Here is a 12,967-nt window from a genome sequence, read left to right on the forward strand (position 1 = left end):
AGCCGGCGTGGGATTCCTGGCATGTCTAAAGGGTGCCAGGTGAAGATAACCCAATTTTCCTATAGGAATTCTCGTAGTGCGGCGTCGACATCGGGTTTTAATTGTGCCCCGATGGAGGCCGTTTTTGTAGGGTCTGTTGGATGGACTTGGAATTTGACTATTTCATCCGCCGGTTTAAAAGAGGTGGACTTGGATCTCTTATCGAGTATCACATCATCCCTGTTCACCATGGAGCGCAGTGCAGTGAGTTCCTCGGCCGCTAGGGCTTCGGATAGTGCCTCTAGGGCAAGTGCGGCTGTTTTATTTTCGGCGCGGAGTGCTATGTCCGGGTCACTAACAAGAGTGATGATTCCATTGGGTCCGGGCATTTTGAGCTTCATGTACCCGTAATGGGGTATAGCTTGAAAAATTGTGAATGCCTCTCACCCTAATAGAGCGTGGTATCCGCTGCTGAACGGGGCCACTTGGAATGTGACCTCCTCGGACCTGTAATTGTCCGGCGTGCCGAACACTACATCCAGTGTGATTTTTCCTGTACAGCATGCCTCCTTACTGGGGATTATTCCTCTAAAGGTTACGCTGCTTCGCTCAATGCGGCTCCAGTCTATTTCCATTTTTTGAAGGGTTTCCTCGTAAATGAGGTTTGATCCGCTGCCGCCATCCATGAGTACCTTGGTAAGGCGAAAGCCGTCCACTATTGGACTGAGGACCAATGCGGCTGGTGCTCGGGCTATTCGGAATTTAGGTTCGTCGCTTGTGTTGAAGGTAATAGTCGTGTCACTCCATGGATTTATTGTTGCTACCTGGTGGACTTCGGCGAGGCTGTGGATTGTTCGTTTCCGCATATTATTTGATGCGAAAGTTTCCAAGACTGTTAATACCGTACTGGTATTGTTGGGCTGGTGCTCTGAATCTAGAAGCTCTTCGCCACATTTGGCCACCTGCCGTAGTATCCAACATGCTCTAAGGCTATGAGTTGGCGTGGCGCCCTCTGTACTATGAATTTTGCAGGGTCCGTTGAGCCATCCCTCCAATACGGTTCCATGCCCTTTAAAGGGTTTTTGCTTTTTGGTATTTGACTCAGGTGCCTGGTAATGATGCACCTTTTACTTTGGACTGGGGTTGTGTTCAAGGCCGGATTATCCCAAATTTTGATTTCGGTTATCCTGGCGCTCTCCATCGCACAGTACTTTCGTACTATGGACGCCAAGTCGGCAAAGTGTGTAATTTTGCAGCGACTTACGGTGTTAAGGATTCCTTCGTTCGTGCAATTAATGCAGAAGAATGAAATTGCGTCCTCTTCACGGCAGTCCTTTATCCTGTTCATGACCAGGAGGAATCTGGCCCAGTAATGATGTACTGTTTCAGTGGGCTCTTGCCGGATTTGGGATAGATCGCTTATGTTTGGGTGGGCGGGTGGAGTTAAATTCCGAACTCCGTCCGATCTAAGACTCAGGGGCCAAGAAGCTTCCAAACTTGGAAGCTTGAGTTCTTGGACATTGTCCGATGAATCTGGCCCGCTGCCTGACTTTAAGTTCAGGGCTTGAGTGGTGTTCTCCCCTCCGTAGGAATCCAGCATGGAGGAGTCAGGAATCCGGACATAGCTAGTCCTTAGGATAGAAGAAGGGCCGCCGTATTGTTCCTCTACCACAACAATGTGGTGGGTAGCCTGTGGAGAGTTAATCTCTCTCAGATCGGTTTTAGGCCCAATCTGGTCGTAATCTGTAGCGACTCCTAGGGCGGCGATGCGATCCAAGAGCTCATTCAAGGAGGAGAGCTCCATCGGATCTAACTGCTCGGCGAGTTCCGAGTTGACATGAAGATTGCTTTTGATGACCCGAGAAGTCATCGTCGGCGTAGCGGTCAAACAGGCGGTCATAAGAAAACCCCCTAGCCGGAGAGTTTGGCCGATGGCCAAAGCTCCTTTGGCAATGGTGCCGTCTTTAAAGACGGGATGAGGCATCCTTCCTGATGGCGACGGTACAGAGGAACTCTCAATGAAAGCACCAATGTCGGTGTCAAAACCGGCGGATCTCGGGTAGGGGTTCCCGTACTGTGCGTCTAGGCGGATGGTAACAGGAGACAAGGGACACGATGTTTTTACCCACGTTCGGGCCCTCTCAGTTGAGGTAAAACCCTACTCCTGCTTGATTAATATTGATGATATGGGTAGTACAAGAGTAGATCTACCACGAGATCAGAGAGGCTAAACCCTAGAAGCTAGCCTATGGTATGATTGTTGTTCGTCCTACGGACTAAAACCCTCCAGTTTATATAGACACCGGAGAGGGTTAGGGTTACACAGAGTCGGTTACAATGGTAGGAGATCTACATATCCATATCGCCAAGCTTGCCTTCCACACCAAGGAAAGTCCCATCCGTACACGGGACGAAGTCTTCAATCTTGTATCTTCATAGTCTAGGAGTCCGGCCAACGGTGATAGTTCGGCTATCCGGACACCCCCTAATCCAGGACTCCCTCAACAGTGCTGAGGGATGCAAGGGCACGGTACCCCATGCCTCAGACGCTCCTGCTCGCGCTGTTGCTGGCCTCTCGGAAGCTGCGGCACTACTTCCAAGGTCACCCCATCAAGGTCGTCTCAGCATATCCGTTGGAAAGGGTGCTCAGGTGCCCCAACTCAGCGGGAAAGGTTGCCGAATGGAATATCAAGTTGCAAGTGTTTCAGTTGGAATTCAACACAACTAGGGTCGTTAAGGGAGCTGCACTTGCAGATTTTGTAGCAGAATGGACAGAGGCGCCAGGGCTTGAAGCAGGCGAAGACCAGTCGCTTTCCCCCGGGAGTGAGGCGCCGGATGGCTGGGTTATGTACTTTGACGGAGCTTTCTTGCGGCATAGCGCGGGGGCTGGCGCTGTGCTCATACCCCCCACTCAGGACAAGCTCTACTATGCCGTGCAACTCTGTTTCCAGCATGGAGAGAAATTTTCCAACAATATAGCAGAGTACGAGGGACTGATAGCGGGCCTAAAAGCTGCAGTGGCCTTGGGGGTAAAGCGCCTCGTCATCAAGGGCAATTCACAACTCCTTGTTAACTTCTCCAACAAGGTGTATGAGCCAAAGGACGAGCATATGGAGGCTTATCTGGCAGAGGTCCGCAAAACTGAGAAGCAATTTTGGGGTTTGGAGTTGCACCATGTGCCCCGCGGCACCAATCAGGAGGCTGATGACATCGCAAAAAGGGCATCCAGGCGGCTGCCTCAGGAGCCTGGAGTCTTTGAGGAAAGGCTCTTTAAACCCTCGGCGGTGCCACCACCGTCGAACACAGCACGACCTCGGGTGGAGCTCTTTCAGCCACCTGCCTCAGGAGCTCCGGCCTGTGGCCCGACCTCAGGAGCACGCTTGCTCCTAGCGCTAGAGCCTCAGGAGGGATGCTGGACCGTGGAACTCAAGAGCTACTTGGCGCAAGGGACTCTACTAGAAAAGGAGGAAGATGCAGAACGCGTGGCGCGGCAAGCCACGACATACTGCATCCAAGATGGAGAGCTTTACCGGAAGTGACCGAACAACGTGTCCCTACGTTTCATCTCCAGGGAACAGGGGAAAGAGCTGCTGGCAGACATACATGGCGGAGACTGTGGGCACCACTCATCGTCACGAACCCTCGTTGGCAAGGCATTCCGCAGCGGGTTCTACTGGCCCACAGCGCTCAACGATGCCGTCGAGCTAGTAAAGGCTTGTGAAGCCTGCCAATTCCATGCCAAGCAAATCCATTAGCCGGCTCAAAGCCTGCAGACCATACCCCTCTCGTGGCCGTTCGTAGTTTGGGGGCTGGACATCCTGGGCCCGTTTCCTCAGGCGCCAGGGGGCTATCGCTACCTCTATGTTGCGGTCGACAAGTTCACCAAATGGGCTGAGGTGGAAGCTGTCCGCACCATCCCAGCAGGCTCCACAGTCAAGTTCATCAAGGGCCTCGTGAGCCGATTCGGAGTACCTTACCGCATCATCACCAACAACGGTTTGCAATTCACCTGCAATGTCTTCAAAACATATTGTGCTAATCTTGGAACGCAGATATGCTACGCTTCAGTGGCGCACCCTCGGAGCAACGACCAGGCTGAACGAGCCAACACGGAGGTCCTGAAGGGCCTCAAGACTAGGACCTTCAAGAAGAAGCTGGAGGCCTGTGGCAGGAGCTGGTATGACGAGCTCCAGTTTGTGTTGTGGTCCATCCGCACGACCGCAACCAACTCAATAGGCGAAACCCCATTCTTCCTCGTCTACGGAGCGGAGGCGGTCCTCCCTCACGAGGTCAAGCGTCGCTGCGCACGGGTCCTAGCGTTCGATGAAACGCTGCAGGACGCCACGCGGGGGACGGATCTTGTGCTGGGGGAGGAACGCCGTCGGGAGGCCGAGGGTGGCAAGATACCAGCAGGCGCTATGACGGTATCACTGCCGCAACATCCGCCCCAAGACTCTCGAGGTAGGGGACTTCGTGCTCAGGCGGGTGCTCTCCAGGGAAGGGCTGCACAAGCTCTCTCCTATGTGGGAGGGCCCGTTCAAGGTTGTTCATGTTTCCAGGCCCGGCTCCACGCGCTTGGAGACCCAGGAGGGGATGCCCATCCCGAACGCGTGGAACATTCAACACCTCCAGAGATTCTACCCGTGAAGCGAGGCCCATCGCTTGTGGGAAAGGCCCGGAGCCTGTGAATAAGGCCAATGCCTATGAAGCTTGTCGCTTTGAGGAAAGGCCCGGTGCCTGTGAAGAAGGCCAATGTCTGTGAAGCTCGCCTGTGAAGCTCGCCGCCCGTGACACTCTCACGTAATAATGAGTGGGGCTGTACACGCCCCGGAGTCTCCGGAGTGCCGCCCCTGGGCCTCGGGGGCTCCCGCCTAGCACTTAGCTCCGCGCTGGTGAGAAGACGTCGAAGACTAGATTAGGTGCCGGACTCGGCTTTTTCATTTGCTTTCTGCAGTTGGCTTGTTCGTCCTCATTTGTAGTTTTATTGAGAGTTGCTTTTAGTGTTGTTGCCATCCCCGACATGTGACTCCCTGTCTTTGTCGCCTACTTGACTTTTTTTTCTCTCGCAAGTCTTGCGAGGGCACTAAGCAGGTGCCCTCGCGAGTGTTTCCTGACCCAGTCTTGGGAGACTTTCCTATCCAAGTCCACCGCGGGAGAGCTCCTCCCGGTCCGTGCCCCACGGGCATCACGACACGAACACAGGACCTAAGTCGGTTGCACTCACGACCGAGACTGGAAGTTACCTCTCCTGGCTAATTCTTGCAGGCCACGAAGCGCACAACGAGGCCTCAGCCTCGAGAAGCGAAGACTGCGGCAAGTCCCCCCAAGCTAAGTAAATTCTTACACGCAAGCTCGCAGCACCAAAGCATAGCACATGAATAATGAAAATAGCATAGTAATTAACATCAACAGTCCAGCACGCCCCTGTGGGGCCCTACAGTACTCTCTCTTTGCGCGGGGAAGGGAGAAGAACAAAATAGACACGGCTTGCTCGGAGCCGACTCGTGGCAAGGGCTCGTACTGCCTCCGGAGCTCAGTCAGACTCCTCCTCACGCTTCACCGAGGCGCGACGGCGGGCTGACCCGCTACCTCCCTCAAGGCGAATGCGACGGCGCGGAGGCTGGTCACGGCCACCGCTGGAGGAGCTGTCGTCCGAAGGGGAGCCGCCGAGGCTTGGCGAGCTACGAGCGGAGCCGGCCATGCGCCCGCCTTCATCTCCACCTCGGCCATCATCGAGGCTGGGCGCTCGGTCGCCGTCATCATCTTTGGGGCAACACCTGACGCGATGACCGTCTTCACCAAACACTCTCACGTAGAGGGTGGTGTCGTCGCCGAACTTGAAATGCAGGATGCACCGCCGGCTCATGCCATGCACGCGGGCAATTGTTTGCCAGCCGCGGGTCAGGGCCACGTTCCTGGTGACGGAGATCTCCAGCGAAGCCCTGCTGCAGCAACCGTCCGCTTGAAGCCAGAGGCTGCCAGGAGCGCCGACTGGGAGCTCACCTGCAAAAAAGCGAGGAAGCTGGAGCCAGCTGCCGGTTGGGTCCACTAACCACACGATGAACTCCGGCAGCACCTTTGCCGAGTGGAAGCGCGGCCTGGGAGGCCGCGCGGCCCCGACACGCCTTCCCTCACCCACCAGGCGCGCATCACCGCGCGGGAGATCGCAGCCGCGACCGCGAGGAGCCGCTGCAGGAGACGCAGGATGCTTGCGGGGACAACCTCGGGCACGCTTGGCCGGAGGAGAGTCAGGCCCCTCCCGGCGGGCCTTCCCCTTCTCCGAGGCCGAAAACCTCTTCGTGGGCGCCATGGGACGCGACGAGCCAATGGAGAAGGGGCGAAGAAGGAGAGGCGAAGCAAGGAGAAATGGACTGGAAGGGCTCACGCCGTTCCGTACTTATAGCCGGAGGAGGCCACCGTCGGCCTCCACGACCACAGGTAATCATGACTCATTTTGCATGCAGGGACTTGTCATTTCGAGCAGTTGCCGAGGCGTCATGGGGAAGCAGAGACGCCCACGTCCAATCGACCGCCATGCGGCGCCCAAGACCGCAGGTTGTTGGGGCCCGCGGCGTTTCGCACTTGCCCCTTCGCTTCTCTGCTGAGCCAAGTCCGAGCGCGCCTTGGGCCCGGGGGCTACTATCGGCGTTCTAGGAACAGGGGTCCCCAGACTTGCCTGCCTGCGGCCTGTGGTGTGGCTCAAGCAGTGGCCTAATGCGTCCCATCTTCATCAACTCAAGCTCAAGATCCTCGCGAGGGGCCAAGCCTCGCAAGGCGGACGACGGGAACAGGAATGACCTCACCAGGCAGGCTCGCGAGGAGGCGGAGAGATCAAGGCAGGGTACCTCGCGAGGTGCTCATGACGCAAGCCATGACGTTCGAGACCAGGCGGGCGCCAGGCGGGCGCCAGCCTGCACAGTGTCCTTGTTTCCTCTTTGGTGCAAAGGGAGCAAGCATAGACCAAGGCATCAGGCAAAGGATACCATTTCGGTGCAACAAGACTAAGACCAGCAGAGCGGTAGGATGGAGGTCACCGTGGAGCCCAAGACGGCATCATCGTCAGGGCCTTTGGCAGTCGAAGACCAACTTTAGTCAGGATAAATGTACTAGATGTTCCCGTTCAAAATGGCCGTTGTTGGCGCCCTTCCCGCTCAATATTTGGGAAGAGGACCAGGGCCTCTATATATAGGGCTAGCCACCACAGTAGGCGGTACAGCTCATCTGGCACCCGGGAGATCGACCAATCGAACCTTAGCCAGAACCACCCACACCAACACAAGAACTCCTCCCCTCGCGAGGCAGTTCTTCCTTTGTATTGTTCATCGTCAGCTCCAGGGGCAATCCACACACCACATACTGGAGTAGGGTATTACACCACAATCGTGGCCTGAACCAGTATAAACTCCGTGTCCCTTGTGTTGTTCATCTTGCTAGCCTAGATTCCGAGTGAGGCGTTGGGACGTGGGTTGGTAGAGGAGAGATCTTCGCGCGCACCCCAGAGTTCGAACCTCAAGGGTCTGCTGGAACCCGAAATCTGACAGTTGCTTTTATGGGTGCTTATGAAATTGAATCTTTGTTTAAAGAGTGTGAAAATCTTGATGATGCTATTTACAGATCTAAAAATTATGCTATACTTAAATATTGCTATGAGAATTATGAATCAATTCCTATATTGATGCATTTATTGAGGAAGTCTCCGCTGTCCAAGAAGAGACTAATATTTTGCAGGAGTCTATGAAAGAAGAAATTGATGAAACTGTGAGCTCACTGGATGAAAAAGATGATGAGGATAGCGAAGAACAAAAGGAGGAAGAGCGGATTAGCTACTCGTGCCCACCTTCTAACAAGAGTAACTCTTCAACTCATACATTGTTTCATTCCCCTTCGTGCTTACCGAAGGATGATTGCAATGATAATTGCTATGATCCCGTTGATTCTCTTGAAATATCCCTTTTTGATGATGCTTGCTATGCTTGTGGCCAAGATGCCAATATGAATTATGCTTATGGAGATGAACTTGCTATAGTTCCTTATGTTAAACATGAAATTGTTGCTATTGCACCCATGCATGATAGTCCTATTATCTTTTTGAATTCTCCAAACTACACTATATCGGAGAAGTTTGCCCTTATTAAGGATTATATTGATGGTTTGCGTTTCACTACTACACATGATGATTTTGATAGATATAATATGCATGTGCTTGCTGCTCCTACTTGCAATTATTATGAGAGAGGAACTATATCTCCACCTCTCTATGTTTCCAATATGATAAAATTGTAAGAAACTGCTTATACTATGCATTGGCCTTTACTTGGTGTGCATGAATTGTTCTTTTATGACATGCCGATGCATAGGAAGAGAGTTAGACTTCATTGTTGCATGATATATGTTACTTTGTTCTCACTACTAAATCACAAATCATTGTTAATTAAAATTGGCTTTGATATACCTTGGGATCCGGGTGGATTCATTACTTGAGCACTATATGCCTAGCTTAATGGCTTTAAAGAAAGCACTGCCTGGGAGACAACCCGGAAGTTTTAGAGAGGAATTTATTTCTGTTGAGTGCTTTTATAAAGTTTAAAAACAAAAAAATAAAGAGGGGAACCCAAAACTTTTCAAAAAGGAAAGTGAAAGTGAGAAAGACAAGCATTGTGGAAGTGGGAGAGCTCCTTGAACTTTGTTCATGCTCACGGAAATTCTGTGAATCTTAATTGCATAAACTTTTCAACAAAAATAATTATCCCCTTGTACAATTCCATTGTATTATAAAAATAATGTTCCAAGATTTGCCTTTAGGATGTTTACAATGCTTGTTGGTTCATGCGGTGCAGGACAAAAACTTTGGCTGTAGTGCATGATTTTACATTTTTTACTGGAATGTCAAACGGTTCTGAAATGTTCTCACGGTCTTGATGTACAATATTTTTACTTTTCCTAATTTTAGTAGAATTTTTGGGGTACCATAAGTATGGTGAATGTTCATATTGCTACAGACTGTTCCGTTTTTGACAGATTCTGTTTTTGATGCATAGTTTACTTGTTTTGATGAAATTATCAATTTCTATCTTAAGCCATAGAAAAGTTATATTACAGTAGCTACAATCCAAAAACAAAATATTAATTGGTTTGCAATAGTACTTAGATTAGTGATTTGCTTTATTATACTAACGGATCTTACCGAGTTTTCTGTTGAAGTTTTGTGTGGATGAAGTGTTTGATTGAGGAGGTCTCGATATGAGGAAAAGGAGGAGAGGCAAGAGCTCAAGCTTGGGGATGCCCAAGGCACCCCAAGTAAATATTCAAGGAGACTCAAGCGTCTAAGCTTGGGGGTGCCCCGGAAGGCATCCCCTCTTTCTTCAACAAGTATCGGTATGTTTTCGGATTCGTTTCGTTCATGTGATATGTGCAAATCTTGGAGCATGTTTTGCATTTAGTTTTCACTTTTCCTTTATGCACCATGCTGGTATGAGATAGTCCATGGTTGATTTATATAATGCTCTTTGCAACTTCACTTAAATCTTTTGAGTATGGCTTTATAGAATGCTTCATGTGCTTCACTTATATCATTTGAAGTTTTGATTGCCTGTTTCTCTTCACATAGAAAACCACCATTTGTAGAATGCTCTTTTGCTTCACTTATATTTGTTAGAGCGTGGGCATATCTTTTGTAGAAAGAATTAAACTCTCTTTCTTCACTTATATCTATTTAGAGAGATGACATGCATGGTTAGTCATAAAATCCTACATAAAACTTGTAGATCGCTGAATATGATATGTTTGATTCCTTGCAATAGTTTTGCGATATAAAGATGGTGATATTAGAGTCATGATAGTGGGTAGTTGTGGATTATAGAAATACTTGTGTTGAAGTTTGTGATTCCCGTAGCATGCACGTATGGTGAACCATTATGTAACGAAGTTGGAGCATGAGGTATTTATTGATTGTCTTCCTTATGAGTGGCGGTTGGGGACGAGCAATGGTCTTTTCCTACCAATCTATCCCCTAGGATCATGCGCGTAGTACTTTGTTTCGATGACTAATAGATTTTTGCAATAAGTATGTGAGTTCTTTATGACTAATGTTGAGTCCATGGATTATACGCACTCTCACCCTTCCATCATTGCTAGCCTCTTCGGTACCGTGCATTGCCCTTTCTCACCTCGAGAGTTGGTGCAAACTTCGCCGATGCATCCAAACCCCGTGATACGATACGCTCTATCACACATAAGCATCCTTATATCTTCCTCAAAACAGCCACCATACCTACCTATTATTGTATTTCCATAGCCATTCCGAGATATATTGCCATGCAACTTCCATCATCATCATATACATGACTTGAGCATTCATTGTCATATTGCATTGCATGATCGTAAGATAGCTAGCATGATGTTTTCATGGCTTGTCTGTTTTTTTATGTCATTGCTATGCTAGATCATTGCACATCCCGGTACACCGACGGAGGCATTCATGTAGAGTCATATCTTTGTTCGAGTATCGAGTTGTAATATTGAGTTGTAAAGTAAATAAAAGTGTGATGATCATCATTATTAGAGCATTGCCCCATGAAAACAAAGATAGGCCAAAGAAGCCTAAATAAAAAAGGGGGGCCAAAGAAGCCCGCCAAAAAAAGGGGGCAAAGTTACTATCCTTTTACCACACTTGTGCTTTAAAGTAGCACCATGTTCTTCATATAGAGAGTCTCTTGAGTTATCACTTTTATATACTAGTGGGAATTTTGAATTTTCATTATAGAACTTGGCTTGTATATTCCAATGATGGGCTTCCTCAAATGCCCGAGGTCTTCATGAGCAAGCAAGTTGGATGCACACCTACTTAGTTTTTAGTTTGAGCTTTCATACACTTATAGATCTTAGTGCATCCGTCGCATGGGAATCCCTACTCGTCACATTGACATCAAATGATGGGCATCTCCATAGCCCGTTGATTAGCCACGTCGATGTGATACTTTCTCCTTTTTGTCTTCTCCACATAACCTCCGAAAGGATCGATATAGTTGACTAGAGGGGGGGGAGTGAATAGGCAACTAACAGTTTTTAGCTTTTCTTTACCAAATTAAACTTTGCATCAAAGTAGGTTGTCTAAATATGCAACTAGGTGAACAACCTATATGATGCAACAACAATAAGTGCACAAGCAAGCAAGGGATACAACAGAAGACGCTTGCACAAGTAAAGGAATGAGATAACCAAGAGTGGAGCCGATGGAGACGAGGATGTGTTACCGAAGTTCCTTCCTTTTGAGGGGAAGTACGTCTCCGTTAGAGCGGTGTGGAGGCACAATGCTCCCCAAGAAGCCACTAGGGCCACCATATTCTCCTCACGCCCTCACACAATGCGAGAAGCCGTGATTCCACTATTTGTGCCCTTGAAGGCGGCAATCGAACCTTTACAAACAAGGTTGGGTCTATCTCCACAACTTAATTGGAGGCTCCCAACGACACCATGGAGCTTCACCACAATGGACTATGGCTCCGAGGTGACCTCAACCATCTAGGGTGCTCAAACACCTGAGAGTAACAAGATCCGCTAGGGATTAGTGGGGGAATCAAATTTCTCTTGGTGGAAGTGTAGATTGGGGCCTTCTCAACCTATCCCGAGAAAATCAACAAGTTTGATTGGCTAGGGACAGAGATCGGGCAAAAATGGAGCTTGGAGCAACAATGGAGCTTTTGGGGGAAGAGGTAGGTCAACGTTGGGGAAGAAGACCCCTTTATATAGTGGGTGGAACAATCCAACCGTTACCCCCCAAGCAGCCCCACAGAGGGCAGTACTACTGCTTGGGTGGGCGGTACTACCGCTAAGCCAGCGGTACTACCGTGCTACCTAGCGGTACTGCCGCGCACATGAGGGGAGCAAGGTCCTGGACCCAGAGCGGTGCTACCAAGGTGGTAAGGGCGGTACTACCGCTCGGGAGCGGTACTACCGCCACTACTTCCGCAACTAGTGCCGCAATACCTGACACGAGAAAACGAGGCCTCGAGTCGAGGCGGTAGTAGCCCGGAGCCTCATCGGTACTACGGCGGAAGACAGCAAGTGATACGTCTTCAACGTATCTATAATTTTTGATTGTTCCATGCTATTATATTACCCCTTCTGGATGTTTATGGGCTTTATTTTACACATTTATATCATTTTTGGGACTAACCTACTAACCGGAGGCCCACCCCGTATTGCTGTTTTTTTTGCCTATTTCAGTATTTGGAAGAAAAAGAATATCAAACGGAGTCCAAACGGAATGAAACCTTCGGAGGCGTCATTTTTGGAACGAACGTGATCCAGAGGACTTGGAGTGCAAGTCAAGAAGCAGCCTGTAACGCCCCGGATCCGATGCGCCAGGTGCCCGCCAGTTATTCGCCGTCGTTGCCATGTCATTTGCTTGTGTGTTGCATATTGTCATGTCATCATGTGCATCTCATTTTGCATACGTGTTCGTCTCATGCATCCGAGCCTTTTCCCCGTCGTCCGTTTTGCAATCCGGCACTCCTATGTCATCCGGCGTCCCCTTCTTGCCTCTCTTCGTGTGCGGGTGTTAAACTTTCTCGGAATGGACCGAGCCTTGCCAAGCGGCCTTGGTATAGCACCGGTAGACCGCCTGTCAAGTTTCGTGCCATTTGGAGGTCGTTTGATGCTCCAACGGTTAACCGGGTAACCGCAAAGGCCTCTTTTTGTTGCAGCCCAACACCCCTTCCGCCCAAAACCCACCTAACTCCCCTCCATGCTCTCGGTCGTTCGATCACGATCGAGTGGCCGAAAACCGCACCTCATTTGGACTCTCCTAGCTCCCAAAAATCTATTTATAGCCCCCTCCCCCGAAATTCCCGCAGTCCAAACCCTAAAAATTCCTCCCCGCGCCGCCCGACGTGTCCGTCCCGGACCGGACGAAAACGCGCCGCCGCCCACGCCCACTCCTGCGCTGCCACGTGGCAGCCGCCGCTGCCCCGCACCGCGGCCCGCCCGA

Source organism: Triticum dicoccoides, chromosome 6B (genome assembly GCF_002162155.2).
Source record: "Triticum dicoccoides isolate Atlit2015 ecotype Zavitan chromosome 6B, WEW_v2.0, whole genome shotgun sequence".
Taxonomy (NCBI): domain Eukaryota; kingdom Viridiplantae; phylum Streptophyta; class Magnoliopsida; order Poales; family Poaceae; genus Triticum; species Triticum dicoccoides.